Source organism: Paramormyrops kingsleyae, chromosome 10, assembly GCF_048594095.1.
Source record: "Paramormyrops kingsleyae isolate MSU_618 chromosome 10, PKINGS_0.4, whole genome shotgun sequence".
NCBI lineage: Eukaryota > Metazoa > Chordata > Actinopteri > Osteoglossiformes > Mormyridae > Paramormyrops > Paramormyrops kingsleyae.
Genome location: NC_132806.1, coordinates 6,320,855 through 6,342,931, shown reverse-complemented (window position 1 = coordinate 6,342,931; position 22,077 = coordinate 6,320,855). Strand labels below are relative to the sequence as shown.

Genomic DNA, 22,077 nt, shown 5'->3' with positions numbered 1-22,077 from the left:
GCACAGGCAGCGCAAACGCGGCTCCGGGTGTGGGGGGCGAGGGAGTGACAGGCACTCTGCGCGGGCGTGAGAATGACGGGGCCTCCGCAGTGACTCCCCTGTAATCGCCAGCACCTTCTGGCTGCTGGGAAATCGATACCCATTTAATTGTGGTTAACTGCAGACACAGGTGAGGCTCCTGTCTTGGGTCCGCCAGACGTGCGCGTCCCCTCTCCATGCTCCGGCATTGATCGCCGGCCCCGAGGACAGCCCGCAGTATGGTGCAGGGTAAATAATTTGTAGATTTGCCAGGGTGCATCATGGGGGGGATTCACGCTTTCACATCTGCTATCACTATGACACGGACCCTGAGGGTGGAACCCCAGAGAACTCCGCTACATTACCTCAATGGCTGCGCTGCATTACTGACAGATAAACCATATGAGCACGGCCTCTGGCATCACCGGTTCGCCACCATTACTTCTCCAAAAGGAACCACTGTGGGGCCTCATCAGGGATTCAAACCCATGACCCTGCCCTCATGATCCTCCTCTTGCCCCTACTCACCCCACGGCCACGATTCCCTCTGCCACCCATCCATCATCCTGCCTGTTTTAAAGTCAGATCCGTTCCATGTCCCTGTTGAGTCCAAGACGTGGCGAGACAGCCCACAAAGAACACCTGGCGGGCGACTTCCCGTCATGCCGGAAATCTCCAAGGCTAATTGTGCCGCCGTCCTAGTTTCCCTCACCGAAGCGGCCTGCGGACCGTCTCTGGTGGGCTGGTTCTGTAAACCGACAGCAATGCCCCGGGGAGATTAAACTGGCCCCCGACGGCACCGTCTTTCAGCTCTGGGTCGCAACTCCACTGTTTGAAGGGGAATAAAGAAACATGTCTTGCAGCCGCTCATTTGCTAGCTAATTCCTACATATTAAAACGCGGTCAGCGGTCAGTGGCAGCTCTGTGCCGCTATAGGACCTTAATTAAGGCAAGCCCCGCTCAAGTAGGAGCCCTGCGAAGGGAGTGAAGCAGCTATTTTAATTTGAGGGGAGGGGGTGAAAGTCGCAGTGGACTTGGGAGCATGTTACATGTGATTCCGGGTAGCTGCAGGGCGTGTGAAATGACTGATCTGGGAGGCTGCTTCACCCTCCCGCCATCTGTCATGCAGGCCTGCTAGAGCAGGAGCAGCTCAGTGGAGAAGGTGGGGGGGATCTGAGCCCCCCCGATTTGATGATGAAGGGGGGGGGGGGAGTTTGTTTGTGGTGCCGATGGAGCTTCCCCACTGCAAGTGATGGAGCCACACGAGCCAGCAGCAGATGCTGTGCAGGTTGATAAGCTGGACAGGGTGGGAGTGGGGGGGGGGGGCAAGCACAGTTTATTTAAGCCCTCGCCCCTGCCCCAAATGCTACCCCCCCAGTTCTAAATAATTCAGTGTTGCAAAGATATTTTTAGAAAATCAGCTCCGACAAGATGTTTAAAAATATGCATGTGCGTGTCCCAGGGAGACAGTGCAGAGAAACACTTGACAGTGTAATGCACTGCCGCTTCTATGTATATATGTCAAGGGGGAAATTATCCATTGAATCATTGCCACCAAAATAAAAGAATAAAAGTTAAAAAATGTACTACATCCATCCATCCTTCACCCACTTATCCAGTACAAGATCACGACGAGTCTTGATGCTAAGCTAGGCAGTAGAGAGCGGGAGCGCGGGAGACTCCAGACAGGACCCCAGTCCATGACAGGATCTACGCATACAGGGACCACGATAAACACAGCATGTGGAGAGGCCTCCCCATCATGGAGGGGCTGCATGCTCATTAAGGGCTGCGCCTGGCTCTCTGAAGGGCCCCCACAGGACTGGGGAGACATCCATAACCACAGCCAGTGGTACACGCTCCATTTCCCGCACGTCTCAAACTAGGGCTGAGCGACACGACCTCAAATCAATATCACGATTAATTGAACGTTTTACCTCGATTTCGATTAATGAGCAATTATTTTTGTTTTTTTGCCCTCATATTTCATTGGAAAGGCTTGTACTGTAAATATGCTCAACTATTAAAGCAGGGATATTTATCTAACGAAAGTATGTATATCTTTATGATTTAAAAATAATAATATTAATCAAAGCACAAATTGCTTGAATTGAAAACGTCTTATAAAAAAGGTCACATTTCAGTTCTAATGTAAAAACAAGTTCCCTAAAAAAGGAGAAAATAATGTTTGCATTTCTCTCAAACAAAAAAAAAAATTGTGTGAAGTTGATCACTATAAGCGGATGATCATTATAATAATATAACCTAATTTTTTCTTTATATCTCAGACGGATTACCCTCTAATTTACATTTGTATATTTATTACAAGTATATAAGGTAATAAAACAGACAGCATCACTATTTACTCAATTTTATTGACTAAATACAGTACAGCTGTTTTCATATTACAGTACTGTACAAATTAAATTACTGAACTGTGTATAATTCAACTACACTATAATACAGTACAATATTATAGGCTACATAAAATATAGCATAGTGTCACTGCTGCATCTCATTGGCTCGTTTTTGGCAGTTTATCATAAACTTTGATGAGTCTATATTCGTAAATGAGAGAAAATGACTTTCTTTTTCAAGTCATGTTTTCTGTGCATGCAACATTAGCCTCAGGTAGCTAGCCAGAAGCAGACAGGTTATCACAAGGAAAATAGGCAAGTAAATAAAAGCTAATTAATTGCTGTAATTTTATTTATTTTCCATATTATGTATAAAAAGACCCAAAATGAACACTGTAAGTGGACTACTTGATTACTATGAGCCAAATCAGTTAATTGCCCAACTCTACCTCAAACACAGACGACTGCATGTTTTCTCATTCCTTTGCTCACCATTTAGTTTCTCCCTAACAGCAAGATCTTCATTTCTGGTCCGTGTTCAATACAAAACCACACACTTTTTTGCGTTAATCCAAGTCATGGAAGTGCTCCTGTAAATCAGATGATCGCTATGACGTTATTGTTTGTTTTACCGAAAATGCATTTTTCCCCAATTTATTTTAGCCTTTATAAGCAATAAAATGCAAAGAACATAAATTTGTTGAGTTCTAGAGAGTGAGCGAGTTCTCCAAGGCTAATATCAGAAAAATTATTCAGCATAGACACAAGTGAAGGGGAGACATACTGCTCCCTGGCTTTGATTTTTATTTTGTCTCGCAGGAATGTCAGGTGTGCAAGCGATGTTAAAAGAAGAAGAGCCCTTGAACTGATATATATCACACGCTGGTTGAGGTGATCTGAACCCCCCCCCCCCCCCCAAAAAAAGAAAACACATTAAAGGCAGCACAGGATGCTGGGAGGATTTCCCACCCGAATCCTCTGCACTCAGTTAACGGGCCAGTGGTTATCCACCACGCCTCCAGCCCTAGCATTAGCGTCATGCACGGCTCCCATGGCGTACAAACCAAAACAAAATAGCTCAGCTAAACATAGACCTACCAACACACAGGTACACATGCAATATGATACATAGCCAGAGGCTGGGATGGTTCATTTATCCTGGCTTGGATCATTTACCACGCCTCATCTCCAGGGAGGATGGCACCTATGGGTTTCACCAACTCAGTCCATTTGTCATCACAATCAAGGTCCAGCAGTGTCCCAGGCTCCCAACTCACGAGTGTCGCTTCACATTTTCTCGAGGTCAGGATCTACACCCCCAGGCTGGAAGGCAACTATCAGGAAGCTCCTTTCCTAAGCACTGGGGGTGTGTACAGTCTGTGCCCCATTCTCATCATCCACTGACCCTCAGTTGACAACGTTGCATACAAGAATAACCACAAGGGGGACAAGGAGAGAGCCGGTGCCTTCACTCATAGACCAGCCCCTCAGCCATCAGGATCATGGATCTGAGAATACGCCCAGTTCAGTCCATATTCATCCCACTGTATGGCATCCCACTTAGTTCCCATCGGTATGAGTTACAGGAAGTACAGCCCCATAGGGAGACAAGATCATCTCTTGGTGGTCAAGAGGAGAAACTGCCCCAGCTCCATTCCTAGACACGTGATGCATAATACGTATGTGCAGGTGCCTCAGGGGTGGACGGACGGAGGCAGAGGAAATAAGTGGAGGAATGATGAAGGTAAGAGGGGAATGCAGGAGGTGAAGAATGGGCAGGGACTTTCTGATCTACCACATGGCATGTTAGAGAAGGAAAGAAAAGAGTATTTATTATTTTTTAAATCTTGTAAAGCTGAAAGTATTTTAAATGTGGACCCCCGAAGCATACTTGAAAGAGCCCTGCCACCCTCAGAGAAGAACATTTCTGATTTAAGCCCGAGTCCAGGGCGACCCACACCAGGTCAATACATCTCCAGGAATAATTACGGCCTGACGTTTTCAATCTGAGAATAGTGGGTGTTGCTTCGGGAGTTCTCTGGCTATATAAATCACGTCCAATCATTGAAAAAGAATGGGGGGGTGTGCTTGGCATTCTGGGAATCCGGTGCCTCAACGGTAGCAGAGGTGAAGAAGTGGATGTGTGTGGAGGGTGTAATGGCCCGAAGAAACAGGGGGCGCCCCTGCCCCCAAGGGCGCAAAGCGTGAGCTACCTCACAGTACTTTTAACCTGATAAACATGTTACCCAGACAGATTCCTCGAACGCTGAATGAAAGAGGTGAAGCCAGTGAGCTTGAGGCAGTGGTCAGAGATACACAGCAGAATGCTGAGGAAACACCAGAGAATTCTGGGAGCTGGAATCCTGCCCTGAAACTCCAATATCGGTGCGCATTACGTTAAAGAAGATGCTGGAGAGGTGACGGACCAGGAATGGAGCGAACATGATCCTGTGTGATTCTGAGAAGCTGAGGGGATCAAACAGAGAGGGAAGGGATTAGCAAAAGTGTTACCCCTTACAGGGCAGATGGGGTGCGCCAAGTCCCCCCCGGCTTACATCACTGACATCTCCTGCCCAGTTTCATCATATTGCTGAATTACCAAAACACCATGGAAAAACAGAAGACAGCCTCTCAGAACAGAGCTTATAAATGCCTGCCATATAGGGCTTTACAATGCCAGCTGGCCTTTAAACATTTTATATGAGAAATTAATTAGAATTACCACAATAATGGCCTAAAAAAGAATATCTTCCACTTTGTGGAATGTATGTCATATTTACTTATGAATGAATGCAGCGCATAACCAAAGAAGACAGTAGCTATTAGCTACGTATTTAACACAAAAATGTAAATGTGTACACACAGCTGGGAAGCTGAACTGCCATCCATTTATCCAGTACAAAGTCACAGGTACCCTGGAACCTATCCCAGTTATCACAGGCTACAAGGCAGGGGACACCCTAAACATAAAAAAAAAAATTCAACACACTGAACCCTGAAGATCAGTTACTGCTGAGTCACGGCTATAGTACTTATCTGGGTTTGACTTAAAATATAATCCATTCAGGGTTACACAGGTTTAGTGTACAGCCCCACACACATCACCACCACATAAATGAACCATGAATGAAGAGCTTGATCAGTGCCCTCATTGTGCAATTGGTTGAAGGCCCAAAGCTCAGATCTGGTGGTAAAGAATGGCACAGGTCCTCCATTGGAATTAGGCGAGCTTTCGCGTTTGGCAAAGCTTTAGCAATACAGTCGAGTGCTAACTTTAATTACACTAATGCTAATAATCCTAATGAAGTAAACCATCAGCAGCTTTGGGGTTAGGCTTGGAACTGGTGTCAAACAAAAGTCCTTGTATCAGGTAACTCGAGGTCTTTCACCCATTGTGTCTGCTAAACTTCATCCATTTCACCTTCTCACTTTCGCCATAAAAAGAGTGCAGCTGTATCCTCAAAGCTCCTGCCCAGTAGAGCACACTTCAAGCATGGTGGAGCTCGGGCTACAGAGCGCCAAGAAATCCCCAAACACCAACGGCAGAAGCATGTACTTCAAAACTTACACCACCCAGCAGCACCAGCCAACAGCTACTGCTTCCTTCCACTACATACTGGGTAATAGTCTTCTGACTGTCAGTTTAACGTGGTCTGACTGTACTCAAATATCTTCTTGCCATTCTCCCGTGGAAATTTACCAGGAAACCTTGTGACTGTTCTTCTGGGGTGTGTCCTCGGTAACCCATCTACGACAGCCTTTCACATGTCCATCGTGCTGGAGGAATGCCAGGTTCAGAGTGACTCTCCAGGTTCCAGTCGCTTCGTCTAAAGACATGGAATTAAGTGAACTGGTGTCTCTAAATTACCCATCACGTTTGATAATGATGGGGGACTGGCATCCCAGGCAGGGTGTCCCATGCCTTGCGCCCTTCCCTACCTGGAATAATCCTATCCCTCCCCCACCTTGCGTTGGATAATTGATTGGAAGAAGGGCGGATGGATTTTTGAATGGGTTAAATCAGGAGTGGCCAATCTTATCCGCAAAGGGCCGGTGTGTATGCAGGTTTTTGGGATAACCTGTAGGTCAGCTGTTCAAACCCAGGTGTGAGGACTCTTCAGCCAATCAGTCCTCTAATTAGTAATCTAATTAGGGAGTCGCAGTGAAAACCCGCATACACAGCGGCCCTTTGCGGATAAGATTGGGCACCCCTGGGTTAAATAGAACGCATAGAATCCATTTGATCGAAATCTCCCTCCTTCCAGGTCTTCTGATCTAGTTCCAAGATCAAATCCGGCTCCTGAGGCAAAGAAGCAGTGTGGTCGGGGAACAAATATGATTGGAGTCTTTGAAGCAACCATTTTGCCACAGAATTGGCCCACGGAGATGGTGAAACCACGGTTTGGGGTTCTAGAAGAGTCCAAGAGTGCTCTGTCTCTCACATATCCTTCTGCATGCATCCCATCAGGTAATCCTCTCACCTTTACACAGATGACTCCAATATAGCTCCCAGGAAGCAATATTACTAAAATTAGACAGTAGATTTTGAAACAAAAATAACTTAACAGATGCTCTGCCCTACTGCCACTCACTCCTGGATTCCGAACTCTTGGATAACCAGGAAATCTGTCCCCAGTAACCGTGTGGCTGAGGCCGTGTGTGTATATGCAAACATGTGCCATGCATGTGTCTGTGCATGACGTCGTTCTCACTGATTAAAAGCCCTGGCTGTCAAGGCTCCTTTTATCTCTCTTTTTCTTCTTCTCCTCCTCCTTCCTTTCATTTGCATTTCCATCTGGGGGTGGGGGTCCTGTAGCAGGGGGGTGCTTATCCTTTGAAGGATATGCTGATGCTGGACACAGAGGAGGAAGGCAGTTGGGGCAGAGTCCCACCACCCTCCCATTACCAAGAGCGAAAGGATGCCATCTGAGCTGGCCTATCTGACGGTGTTAGGGTCTCCTTCAGCCAGTTCAATGAGGTCCTTTTAACCTTCTACCAGGGGAACATGCAGAGTAATTCCACCTGATTCACAACAAAAACGTATTTAAGTATTCCAATAGCCTGATATCATATGTGAAAGAAACAGTATATTTTAATTAAAACTGGATGAGCTGAGAAATGGATTGACAGTACATTCAAGGTAGAATGAAACATAGCACAATAGCTGTATGAGAATCTACTGAATGTTCCATCACTCATCGTACTGCTGGAACTCACTGGAACACCAGTTAGCATATCCACAGTTAGATTGCCTTGATTTTGTTCACCCAAACCCCTATGTGCCCCCCAGGGAAGGCCCTTTCCGTGGGTTTCACATAAAGGAAACAACGAGACAAACAACCCGGATATAATTTGAAAAGTCAGGTGCCAGAGCCCCTGTTGGGAATGATTCCTCAGAGATGGATCTTCCCTGAATGGCAGCGTGCCAGGACCAGCGGCGTGATGGACGTCAGCTTTTGCACACCACCACATTCCACGGGGGGCAGCCGCACGCCCCTGATGTCTGCACTTAGATCACCCTCGTCTTTGGCCAAGTCCAGCAGTTACACATTGACGACTCTGTTCCAGTTAGATGGTAGGCATGCTCCATCAAGACTTGGTGGGGTCCTGTCGAGATGGCAGGGGGCGGCAAAAGGGTCCGGGAAGCATCAACAGGCACAACGTGCATTTCAGCACTTGAAATTGGGCCCCGTCAGTTCGGAAAACAGCCCGACAACAAACCAGAAGGATGCGCAGGTGGTGGGTCAGTCCCTGACACAAAGCCATTTTGTCCACAGTGCCTGTGCCTTCCACTACCTCCACCGGGTTCAGTAGGTCAGAGATGCGAGAGTTACTGCATCATGGGAAAAGCTGTAATATGGGAAATCAAACCTTCTGAAGAAGCAAGACACCCCCCCCCCAATCAATGGGTTAATTAAGAGGGAAGAAAGCAGAATCCCCCACACAAACCACACAGGGGTGTGAAGTGCATGACAGTGCTTCATGTCAACCTGCACACACAACCTACCCCCCCAACGACTCCCTGAAGTCTGACTCAACATATCAAACCATCACCATGGCTACACTCTCCCCCAGGGACCCTTAAGGAAGACCAACCCACACCCTGCCTGCATGATCCCCCCTCAGACATGGCCCTCCTTGGACAGACAGACCTCCAGCCCACCCCCCGTGTCACATGATTGCCTCCCCCTTCTACAGGGTAGGCTGTCACCTCCTTGACAGACCGCTGAGCAGCAACATCTCAGTTACCGTTCAACAGAGCATGTGCGTGACTCGGAACAGTCATCCAGTAAATTCATGTCTGTAAAGTGAGGGGTACCACCCCCCCCCCCCCCCGAACGATACTTGTCAGCTGCTTTCTGACCTTGGACGCTGTCTCACCTGCACAAAGCAGCAGCTGATGACCCACCCTGACAGTCGCGTTCCCCCCCTTTCTTTATTCCTCTCTCCCATCAATTTCAGTTCACCTGATTAAAAAAAAAGCCCTTTATTTACCCCTATCTACCCCCGCAGCCATGGCTCTGAATGCTTTCCAGCAAAAGTGATCATGGCTTTCTCCCCCCCAGATGGGCTTTATTTTCATCAGAAGAGTAAGGAATCTGCTGACTACTCAAGCTGCTATTTTCCCCTTCTCTCTTCTTCCCTCTTTCTTATATTCCCTGGAGTTTGGATCCAAGTCGAAGAGCCCGTTTCATCTCAAGGTGCAGGCAATGTGTGAGCCCCCATCCGGCCATCATCTCCGTAGCCATCGCGGGGCACGGATCAGAACTGCCTACCACCAGTTTTCTGAACAAAGAGATTGGGGGGTGCAGGGGCAGGAACCTATCACACAAGTGCTATCTCTCCAAATGCCAATCACGGTCAGAAGCTGGTGGGTCGGCATTGCTCCAGTGGTCCAATCGCACGGCAAGAGCCGAGAATGATGGGAGGGACAGCAGCGCGTGATTGGCTGAGAGCCCATGAACCCTGAGGCGCACACTGCCAGACCCTGGCTTATCTGATACATTTGAGAGGCTCCCTCGCCCATAGGCAAACATCTGCCCCTTGACTTCAACGATGGCGTTAACGGCCATCCATGCAAAGTGAGAGCTTAACTCCCATAATAACAATAATAATGATAAAAGAATGTATAATTCGCCAGCACCTGTACTGGACTCACCAACTGTTATGGATACTCAATAATGCAAAAGGCCTTTCTTTGAGGATCTGGCAGCCATACCCAGAGTCACTGGTTTTAGGTTAATTTCTTCTTATTACACCCCATTAAGACTCCCCCCCCCCCCCAGTTAGCCAGAAAGAACCCTTGTTTAAAATGATACCAACAGTTGAAATGACAGGATTCAAGCAGTGATTGACACAGACTCATACTGTAAACAGTGTGGTTTAGGGAATGGGTGGTCTCACTAGCAGTCTGAAGCACGCCCAGCCAGTCCCTGTCATGTTACATTCTGGGACCCTTGCTGGTTGACCCCCAGAGCCCTCCATGTTCCATGTTCCTTCACTCTCCTTCCTGCCTGCTCCCACTACAAGCATACCTCCATCAAGGCAACACGGATGTTAAGTAGTGGCGGATCCAGCTCTCAAAACACAGCCAATGAGCCGTCAGCTTGGGATGCTATGTCTTGGCACCTCAAAGGCCATTAGATCAGCAAGATGACGTATTAACCATCCGTTTCATAAGTCTTCAGCTAGCTCACCAGCCACAATTACGTCCTTCATAAAAACGGCGTTCTTGGACTAACAAATTATTTCTGTGTAATTAATGACCACTCATTGTGCTGCAATAAAACTATCCTCTGTTTTGTCAAATTTTGGCTTGAAATGACTGGGAAAAAAAACATTTCTGCAGCACAGAGATTGCTGCTATTTTTATTTATTTGAAAAACATGTCATCTGCGACTACAGACTATATGTTCTCTCAGCAGACAAATGTGGAGTAGAAATGCATCGTTTCTGCTGCACTTCATAATGCCCAGGAGGAGTCAGTGACTGAAATGCACGACCCCATCTCCTGGCTTCTTCCTTCCGCTTTCCAAAGCTCGTTCCCACAGATGTCAGCAAAGCCCACACTTGTTCAAAATGTACACAGGTGCCCTCCGATTCTGTTGCCTGTGCTCTCATTAATCTCCCCTGGCATGGAGTCAAATCAAACCTCGAACCACCTCCGAATCGCGAGCTGCCAGGCCCACTGCTGACATTGGCTTAATCGGCCCACCATAGAGGTTTTGGATGAAGCACAGAGTTGGCCCCGTAGAGCCTGCAGACAGCGAGCGAAGACGCCAGACAGCCTCCATTAAACCACCATTTCACATTCTGTTTTATCTTGGGTTTTTTTTTGCCTTGTTCTTGATGGATGATCCAGCCGACGACGTTCACCTTATGGTGAAGATCGCAAGAGACCCAGGGAGGCAGAGGGATGGGCCTTGGGAGGACGGCACAGACAAGCCACAAGCACGTCTCCCCCACCCCACCAGCCATTTCGTAAACGCATGTGAGGTCACGACTGCCAGCAACGGAGAGCTCTGCAGAAGTCTGAGAAGGACTACAGTCGACTGAAGTGAGACAGCAGGAGTCCCAGCAACATCTAAGTCTGACACCGTCTTCTTCTGACAAGTGGTACCTGCCAAAAGCAGCATCCCAGTAAAGATACCTTCCAGGTACACCCCCCCCCCCCCCACACACACACACACACACACACACACACACACATATATTCACTAAACCCACCAAACTTCAACAAAAAATGGTTATTCAGGCTGGAACTTGAACTTTGTCTCTTGCATTGTATGCACTGCAGCACCTGCACCTTGAACAACACAACTATCTCATTTTACTGACTACGCCAATTGCTCATGATCACAGTGCACAGTGCACACACTGTGTGGATATAACATATAGATATATTTATACAGTTTTTTTCTCCCTATTTAATTTCATATTTGACATTGGTATTGGTACTATGCTATATGGGAGATGCTTCTCTGTTTCTTGATCTTAATCAAGAATCTTGAATAAAGATTCAATGACTCCCAGAAAAAAATAATGGCAGAGAAAAGCAACAGCTTCTGCTTCTCTCGCTACCACTCGCACCCCAAAGACATACTGAAAATATACAACAGCACATTAACTCGCATAAATATAGGACACCTAAAAATGAATACAGGAGCACAGATGCACACATGGAGGCCCCATTCGGCATATTAGTGTGTTTAGGAGCTCCTTAATGCACTTCCCATGTATTAACCGTGACAAGCAGAACAGTGCCACACACATCTGTGCTCGGGCTAGGCTGGGGATCAGAGTACTGCTCCAGTCCCTCAGCTGGGGACAGAGGTCTTCTTGTCTGTGCCGGGGAGTCTGAAAGGCCCCCAGCTTGTCGGGCACACAAAGGTGCCCCGGCCCCCGTGCAGGCACCAGCTAGGGTGGCCACACCTGTGCAGGGTAGGAGCGGGCCGGAGGCGCAGAGATGATCGATACACGGCATGTGCGTGAAGAAGGGTATGTGCGGGTATAAGGCTGTGACAGTTATGTGGGATTACAACAGATTGCAATGTGCGTAAGTGTGTGTGTGTCTGTGTGTATTTGTGGGCAGCCGATGGACTCAATTCGCAACTCAACATGTATCCCCCCCCCACTTTCTGTCACACGGTGTTGAGGTAAACCATAAATAGCAGAAATCAACCTAAAGTCAATGCGAGATTACGGATTGATAGCGTGACACGGATTATAATACAGCCCTATGGCGAGGAGAACGGCGCATTCAAGAGCACTACTGTTAACTGTCAAGGGATGCGGGGGTAATTATTAAATAAGGCGACAGCGACTGCCAAAATGAAAGTGCATTTCCCAATCGGTACACCTTACAAGGCGAATACAAAAACAAGCCAGCTGCAAAACATATACTGATTAGGTCTTAATTACAGAAATATGGGATGCACTCCTCTGTCAATAAAATCTTGAGATATTTTTCTGCACAGCCTTCTCCGTGAAGAACAACACGGTGGCGACAAACGAACACCCGGTTTCCTTCTTAACACCATATCCAAGACAAAATGGATCACTGTCGGACTGCTGCACCTGCCAATTAAGGAAAGATACATCACGGCGGCGTAGGTCCACAAGACACTGATATTTCGACGGTCTTACGCGCAGATAAACAGGCGTTATTGTGAAATACGTGCCCGCAAATGTAACGTAACACGACTGAGCTTGCAATATGCAAAAAGGGGGAAATTATTCTTACCCGTAAAGTCACTGGTTTCCACCAAGGCTTGCACTGCTTTTGAGATTTTTTTCAAAGATATCCTTTGCTTTCGCCGCTTTTCAGGACTGTGCCCGTTTCTACACCATCCCCTTCCGTCGTAAAAAGCAGTACTCTGTGCAAACGCGTCTTATGCATTCACATCAAATCATGTTCTTCCCGCGACCCTTTTTTAAAGAGCTTATTCACTAGGACCTCTTTCCTTCCCCCCTTTTTTCCGACAACACCCGTCTCTCTCTATCCCGGCCGTAAGACCGTGATCTCACCACATTTTACAACAGGCTGCAGGAGCAAGGAGAGAAATGAAATGACGGCAGATGAAAGTGTGTACGGCGCATTAAAAATAAAGTCAATACATGTAACGGGGAACCGTCCTCTGCTTTTCAGTTCAATTAATTCACAAAAATAGCGCGTCAGTTGCGGATTTTATGTCGTCCGATCGGTCTCCTCCAGCTCTTAATCTTTCCCCTTTTCCCGTCTTGTCGGGCTATCGCCGTCCGAGGCTCTTGAAGCAAATATCAGATCGCTGCCGGCTATAGATCCATCATCGCCTCATTTTGCGGCTCCATCGGCGTGTGAATCGGGAACCCGCGTCGATCGCATTCAAAGCTCCGCTGTGAAGGTTCGCTCCTCTCCTGGCTCCCCGCTCCGGAAAGATGCTGTGCCTCTCTCTCTCTCTCTCTCTCTCTCTCCCTCAACCACCCCCCACCGCCTTTCCCCGCGCTAACGGGAATGCGCGTGTGCGCGCACAAGTCCCTGGTAGCAACTGCCTTTCACTAAACGATCCATTAAAAAGCAACCCATCTAACCTGTTGTTGCATTTTTACATTTATACTTAATAAAATAATAAATAATACACGCAACTTGGCTCACTGTTATGATCGCGCCCATTAACCGTTCCCCGCTCTCATTTTACACCTGATAAGGGTGATCATAACCCTCTTGTGCGGAAATTGGGTACCACTGGCTTCCCGGCTTCAATATAGCGAAAAAACGTACTGTTTTCCACCTCCTATCCCCCCCTCCGCCCCCCATGAAGTCTTTCTCAGCTGGCAGATCTGCATCAGGCTGACGTCAGAGGGTGTTAAAGCGATACAAACCGGTTTTATCCATCTTATGACGATGCCACTACCTTCTGACCTACGGGACATTGGCGATGTTCCAGTTTTTCTTGCTTACGGTTTTTTTTAAAGATCTGAACGATCTGAAAGATCTCTCAGGCCCTCCTGCATGCTGACTTGCAATGCACCTGTTGTTGTATTGGTTACCGGAGCATGAGATGTTGGTCTAACAAGAATCTGGTATAGTTGAAAATATTCAGATGCGAGTGCATGTTTCACAGGCATATACATTTGGGGGACCAACTCTGTGCCTCATCTAAAATTTTCACCCCAAAATATGCAATGCAAAATGGCACTCCCCTTCCAAGGCCAAGGATTTTGCAGACTGTGGCTGCATTGCACTGTGGGGAGAACAGGGTATCTGACATCTAACAGATGCAGAGGAGCAGGCGTGCCTTTCCTGCAGCAGCCGGCAGGATGGGGTGACGAGGTGTCCTTCTGTATGCCGCTTTAATTTAAATACACACACTGCTAGTTTTAATCACCATGTGAATTATAATAGTTGTTGTACAGTAGTCTTTAAGAGTACATAGTCTGACAATAAATTATTCACCGTAAACAAGGGAAGGGTTTTATGACCATATGATTCATTGCCACCATGATGATGCATGACCCAAGAAGCCAGTGGGAAACTGGTTACTTAATAGTCATTTTAAGTCCTGGTACAAAGAAATTTAAATCCTATGTAATATGACCTATATTTATCATGAACACATATACATGTTCCAATTTACAGGAAATGACAATAGATAACCTTAACACCCATGTGTACCCTTTGCATACAAATCATGGCACTAGCATTGACTACATCGTCCTTGTGTGACAGCCCTCTGGCCTGCCCAGTGTACGCTGTTGCTGAGCGTGTAGTTGCAGGTGATTACAGCAGTAGTTTTTGATGTGAATCACCCAGGTTCCCTGTTGCCGTGAGTCCGCCCCCATCCTGGGCTATGAAGATGCCCCAGTTGTGGCAGCGGGGGCAGCTCGCCGTCACCGACTACTGCCGCCCCGTTTGTGCTGTCAGACTAAAAATAAAAGCACCGGCTACTGAACCCTGCTCATCGCTTCCCTTCTTTTTGTTGCTGCCTCTTCAGCTGGCGTGTAACACCATGACACACGGTATATTCTCATATCATCTATCTTTCATGCCGCAGAACAAGGTGGCTGACTGGTTAAGGCGATGGTCTGCTAATTCATTGCACTCAGCTCAGCAAGTTAGGACTTTGTACCCACAGTAAGAATGTCGATAGCTTGAATCCCAGAGCTAGCCTATTGATGCCACTTGAGCGAGACCTTTAACCCCCAATTGCTCGTGAGGTACTGCACACCGGATGACCCTGCACTGTGACCTCCAAGCTTGTTCTCATCTCTATATATGCCTGTGTGTCACCTGGGGAGCAGGACAGGGTAGGTGAAAGGCAATTTGCCCAGCGGGACCAATAAACACCATTGCCGGACACAAATTGTCAAACAGTAAGGGTAATATAGCAATATAAATTCATCTTAATCTTGTGAGTCAGTCATAGGAGGAAGACCATAAAAACATGACTGTGATGCACAAACATGAACTGAGAGGTGATGGGGCCCAAACCCACCAGCCAAAGTGTTACCCAGTGAGCTACCCACATCTTTAAAATAATATTCGCATGATTTGATATTTAATTTCTTTTCGAGTACTGTGCACGCATGACGGCTTCCTGCACGTGCCCGTGAGTGGTGGTGAAGATGTTGGGTGCTCTCTGACAGAAGCCTTTGGCAGCATCAAGCTCTGCAAAGAGCTGGAGTGTTTCTATTAGTACGGGTTTGTTTGATCTTGTAATACTCCAGAAAGCGATCAGTTAAAGGGCCTCCGGAGCACCTCAAAGGTTCCTGCCACGCAAAATCCACCCATAAAGCTTCCTCACAGAGCGGCCAAACGTGTGACTGCACAGGCATGGATTCGCACTCCTAGAGACACTCACACACACAAACATGGAAACACACAGGCGAGGGCACTGATGCATGAGCACATAGCTTGGTATGTTGTCAGGGAACTCTATGGAGGATGCCCCCCAGGACAGATCCAAAAATTTGGGGCACCAGAGGACTCCACACCAACACCTAAACACTCACACGTGTATATATAAACCCCATGGTGGTAGTCATTGCTGTGCTGGAAAAAAAGACATAAAGTAGTGAGCTAAGTAGGGTTAGTTGCTGTCTTGAGACATTATAGATGGTGAGGCCTGAGAGCTCTGTTTTAATCATTCTGGCTTTTTTTTTTTTGCATGGTCGACCGCTTATCTGAATGTTTGCACAGTGCACTTTTCTCCGGTTTGATTGCTGTTGGGGAACAAAGCGTATTACCATACTACCACACTGGAGAACGATGGGATTTGTTTGATGAGGTCCTTTTCCCCTTGGGCCACTTTGGGGGCATAACTGTTCCATCCCTATTGTTCCTGTGAGTGGAGTAAATCGTTCTCTAGAGCCCATGTGGGTGCAGGTGTTCTCTTAGTTCTTGTGATAGAGTGTGTATTCATTCCCCTGTGTATGTGTACATGTGGATACTCTTCATAGGCAGGTGTCCATGCTTAGGGTCTGTGTGAGCATGTGTGTTCGCTGCTGTCTCTTCCCCTGCACTCATGGATGTGTGCAGGTATCAGTCCCCAGGGTCTGTGCATGCACCAGTGTCTGTGCCCAAGGCCTGTGTATGTGCAGGTGTCTGTCCTCAGGGCTTGTGCATGTGCCTCCAGGGTGCATTGGGTGGAATCAGTCCCCAAAGTTTGTGCATGTGCATGTGTCCATCCCCAGGGCCCATGCATGTACTGGTGTCTGTCCCCAAGGTCTTTGCATGTGGTGGAATCAGTCCCTAGAGCTTGTGCATGTGGAGCCGTCCATCCCCAGGGCCTGTGCATGTACTGGTGTACATCCCCAGGGCTCGTGCATGTACTGCTGTACATACCCAGGGCCCGTGCATGTACTGGTGTATGTCCCCAGGGCCCGTGCATGTACTGGTGTACGTCCCCCGGGCTCATGCATGTACTGGTGTCTGTCCCCAAGGTCTGTGCATGTGGTGGAATCAATCCCTAGAACTTGTCCATCTGGAGGTGACCATCCCCAGGGTCCATGCATCTGCAGTTTTCTGTCCCCTGGGTCTCTGTGTGCCAGTATCTGTCCCCAGGGCCATTGCATGTGCCGCTATCTGTCCCCAGGGCCATTGCATGTGCTGGTGTTTGTCCCCAGGGCCTATGCATGTGCCGGTGTTTGTCCCCAGGGCCTATGCATGTGCCGGTGTTTGTCCCCATGGTGTGCTCTCCTGCTGGGTTCCCCATCCTCAGGCCCCCTTTTAGAAGCAGATGTCTATGCATGGCAGTGTGCGCGGGTGGGCTGGTGGACCACATGGAACGCAGACAGACAGCTGCCTCCGGTTACAGCGGGTGCAACGAGAGGCAAATTTAACACTCTGCCTTCACGGAGGCAACGTGGCGGGACTCCGCACATGCCGCTCTCACGCTCCTGTGGCAGCTGCTCCTAATTGTGCCGACGAACATTCTGGCACCAGACACTGGGCCAGTGGCTAATTACCGCACCTCCTCGGTGTGCCGACACTGACAGAGCGACGGCAAACCAGACACCGATATTTAATCGGATCGTTTGCCTTGCATCCTAATTACCTAATTACTTATTTAAATATATATGTTTTGGTTGCTCTTGCAGCATCCCCAGGATAGAGGGGGGTGAGTATTATGTTTTATTCAGGAGTGGGAGATCTTGAAAATTTGACATTTTGACATTTTCTCGAAGGGTGCCCCCTATAACAGAAGCTGGAACACCAGGGAATGAAATGTACATGCAGATCACCAGTCAGCATTAAGCAAATATCAGCAGATCTGAAATGAACAATAACTGCTTATCCTTAATATATTTTTCATTTAGTTCCATATCCACATTCTGCTATCTGTGAATCCCCAATAATGTTTAATTGTGAGTGGTTGCCCTGTGATGGACTGGGGATCCATCCTGCCTTTTCTCCTGCGCCCCATGATTCCATGGATTGGCTCCAGCCCCTCATGACCCGCACTGAAAAGGAGGATATGCAACATTCTCGTCTTTTTCGCACTGAGTATGACCAGCTCCCGTTTCTTTGTGTTGCTTTGAATGATCTCTGACTGTAGATGAAATGGGATTTTAGTTTTGTTTCCAATGTGAATAATGACAATGGCACAGTTTTAAGTTATTAGCAACATGATTATGACAAAGCTGCTAAACCTGCTAATTATTTTGCTATTATGTTTCATTTATTTACACACTAACATGGTTAACCTGAGACATTTTCATCATTTTCCTGTTTAGCAGATGCCTTCATCCAGGATTAGTTGCAACAGCTAACATGATCCATTATTACAGCTGGTCCATTTGCAGACTCGTTTCAGGCACAGGCAGAAGACTGACTCTGGCGATCTGTGGTCCTCTGGCTACACGTCTCTGTTTTAGCCATTATGATGACTGTTGAACTTGTTGTCAATAAGGTAACAGAAAATGAGTAAACCTTTGAGAATGCTATACCAATAAGATCTCACGTCCAGCTCCCAAATCAGGAGGAAACCTGCCGACTGTCCTAACACCCAGGTGTGACAGTCAGACTAAGTCAGTTCATCGTCCAATGCCTCAAGCTGATCTGAGTGTCCTAATACAAGTCTAAAACATATTTACCGTATCATATTCATCTATGTTACCATATACGCATACAGACGGTCTCATCCTGCTGTATGTCTCCTTAAAAACACATGACCTTTATATAAGTCATTGCTGCTGTTCGACATCTCCTATGTATAACTCTGAAATTGACAGACACTACACTACAGGCAGCTTAGTGATACAGATATATTTCTAACAACAGTTTTGAGAACTACCAGATGACTGGGGAACTCATATCTGTATCGCAGAGATCTACCGAGAGATGGAAGAGATTCAAACCACAACTCAGATCTACGCACTTATTGGAAAAGTCCTAGCTACATTTCAGAGATCTACAGAGGGATTGGAAAACACTTAACTATACTCCAGAAGTATGAAGGCTGGTTGGAATTTTTAAAACTGAAGATTAAGCTATATGACAGAACAAGAAAACTACAATCCTGAGTAACACAATTCATGTAGCCTTTTTGAATTTACAGTTGGCACTCAGTCACACTTCAGCTGCATCAAGAGATTTAGTCTAATTCCACAAACTCATTCGTATCAGATTTTTAAAGAGCGTGTTGAGCTGGATTAAAGCTCAGTATATCTTGAGCGGGACAGAGTTGTGGTGACAACTAGTGATCACTCGAAGACATTGACTTTTTTTTTTTTAATAACGTTTACACAGCCTGTCGCTATGGTGACTGTGGGCCACACATGCTTTTAATTGAAGCCAGTGGCAAAATCTCAAACTACATCGATCCCCATTTGAAGAGAAATGCAAATGAGCTTAATGAGGTTACTAATTACAAAAAGGCCCCGTCGCCTTTCCCACTATGACCACGAAGCATGCAGAGGCGATGACACTGGGCTTGGGCGAGAACAGATACTGACATTTTTGAACTTTTTCTGGTGGACCCAGAGCCTGCTTCCAGGACACCCCATTACAATGGATGGAAGAAGTGAATCGGGCAAAATAATGAAATTCCTGCTTGCAGAAAATAAAAACAAGCAATGATGAAACAGTCAGAAACTTACAGCACACACACACACACACTCCTGAAGTGCATGGGGGCAGGCCATTTGCTCCCCTGTTGCTTAATCCCATCGAAGACATGCTGACTCTGTCTACTTAAACACGGCACCACGGGCTGGCCCAGTGCATTGGGAGGACTGTGATGTATTATTGAGGATGCACTGTAGTACAAGGCAGTGTTGAGTTGGGCTGTCCATACAGGAATCCCAACAGAACTCGGAGAAACACTCACACGCAAATTCTCCCCACTTACAATGTACCTCGCCAAAAAGGGGCTCTATCCATAAATAACCACTTAAAACTGAATTAAACATCACCTAAAATATTCCATTATGAACTATAAAAGAGATTAACAGTCATTCAAACAGTTCATTGCAATCTATTACTGGAGAATGATCAAGATCTATATCGACGGTCTACAAGATGAGCTGCAATATATCCATTGCTACACACACCAGAATAGAAATGTTCAACTATCAAAGTGAAGGAAGACAGCTCAATAGCGGCCTGCTTGACACACGGATGGGCAGACCTCGCCTTTGAGGATAGTGTTTAAGGACATGGGATTACAACATGCAGGTCAGTGGCTCACATCAAAGAAGGAGCCAACTGCCACACCGTTTGATCAGGTACTGACCCTAAATTGATCTTCTGAAAAATCCAGCAGTGCAAATGGGATCAAACTAGATAGAGAAACAAAAGAACGCCTGCTTCGTTAGGTAAAATGGGTATTTAAACTTCACAGAAGGAGGTTCCTTTACTAAAGGCATTAGTGATGCGCGCCGGAATCAAGCTTTGAAACCCACGTTGGTGGAATTGCTGAGAACTGCTGATCACTGCTTCGTTTTTAACGCGAAGGGACATGAGGAGGTAACTAACGCGGACAGGATTATGCGGCGATGAGTGACGGTGCACAGTATTCCCGCCCAGCATCGCCTGCAAGCGTCCTGTCATTCGTTCATCTAGTTATTTCTAACCCTTATATTAGACTTGAATTTCCCATCCTCCCATTAACGCTTGAATCACTTGTCTCCTTTCACACATATTTTATGTTCTCAAATAATAATAATAAATTAACGTGTTCCACACTGAGAGCATTCGGCGTTTGTTTTCTAAAGAGCCAAATTATATGGGAACTGCTGGAGGCAAACAATCTGATATGAACTGCTGTCGATCAACATGTATCACGTTGTGGGAAGCAGCTGTCAGACGCGGGGATCGCGAGGCAGTAACCGGGAACATGTGGCTTCAAACAATCTGTTGCTTACCTATTAAAAGCAAATATCAAACACTTGTCGTCATCTGTTTCATCTCTTTTGCTTAAAAATATATCACGGGTGGGCCAATTTCTTAAAATAATAAAAAAAAAAAAAGAAAAAAAAAAAACAATGCAGGCGCTTTATTTGCTGTGTGATGCAAGTAAGGTAATGCTGACGAAAACTCGAATAGGGGTGACATCCCTATTCACAGCTTGTACACACGGAGAGCGGAATTCCAGCTGTCACCGGGACAGTGGAGCAGGCCAATAAGAGGCAGCGATCATATGCATCCTGGACCTCCCCAGCCTTACTCCCAGGCAGACTAAAATTACTCACACACTCTAGGTTTTGGTTGGTGTTTCTAGCTATAAAACCCGCATATTAATATGAACTGCGGAGATCATGAGAAAATAATGCATGTTTGTATCTTCAGGATAGGCCTACTCCATGTGTGTGCATACGTGTGTGTGTGCACATTAGGGCTGGATGGTCCTGGGTTCAGCACTTACTTGCCATAACTGCCTCTCGCGCATCTCCAGGGTACGTTCTCCAGATGTAGATGGAATACCCCAGGCTTTTAACTGGCTGTAATTAAAATGTGCTAATTACAAAAATAAATTAATTGGATTTAAACCAAGGTAATGCTTTTTTCTTTTTTTAATCAAAGACTAATGTGAAAGCATGTTTGTTTATTCTTGCTACGACGTCCTCTGCTCTGGAGGGCATCACTCCAGCTAACTGCATGTCAAATTAATTGTGAAACACAAACAGTGAAATAGCGCCACCTCCTGTATGTTCTTGGGAGGAATTTATTAACTTTAAATTGCCATAGGGGTGAGCAGCGAAATTGGCTTAAATTGCGAGAATCCATAAAAATAACAGTTTCAGGTAATTAAGTTGTGATTAAGTTCATTAAATTTAATTAATTCATTAACATGTTACTTTTATGTTACAATTCCCTTCAGAAATTATGTAAAAATACATGCTAATTAAGTTTTTAATTTGTTTCGACCGCAACGACCATCTAAATAGCGCTAGTGAAAATTTTCATAAAAATGAAAATGACTGTAAAGTGAAAATGTTGAACTATAAATATTCAATATGATTCCACTGCTATTATTTTTACGTCATGTGAATTATACATATGAGATTAAGCAGGCGATTCGCGAAGCGAGGAAAGTGAGAATGAAACACACCGCGGCATGACCCTCGGAGGAGTGTTTTAAATTCACGTAAAGTATAATCAGAAGGGTACGCCCGTCTTTGAAGAGTCACCATGTTTTTCAGCATCGCTGAAATACGCAACGCCGACGCCGTAATCTGATTGGGTAAAGAAATGAGCGCAGCAGGGAAGTGACGCTCAGCT

At 46.5% G+C, this 22,077-nt stretch overlaps 1 protein-coding gene across 4 annotated transcripts in view; it reads right to left on the bottom strand.

Moving 5' to 3' along the window:
- nlgn2a (neuroligin 2a) overlaps positions 1 to 13,675 on the bottom strand; it is a 99,313-nt gene extending 85,638 nt beyond the window's left edge. For all 4 annotated transcript variants that reach the window (XM_023843397.2, XM_023843400.2, XM_023843399.2 and 1 more), the window contains exon 1: positions 12,619 to 13,675. The gene's annotated coding sequence lies outside the window, so the exon portion shown is untranslated. The remainder of the gene's footprint in view (positions 1 to 12,618) is intronic.
- Between the last annotated feature and the right edge of the window lie 8,402 nt (positions 13,676 to 22,077).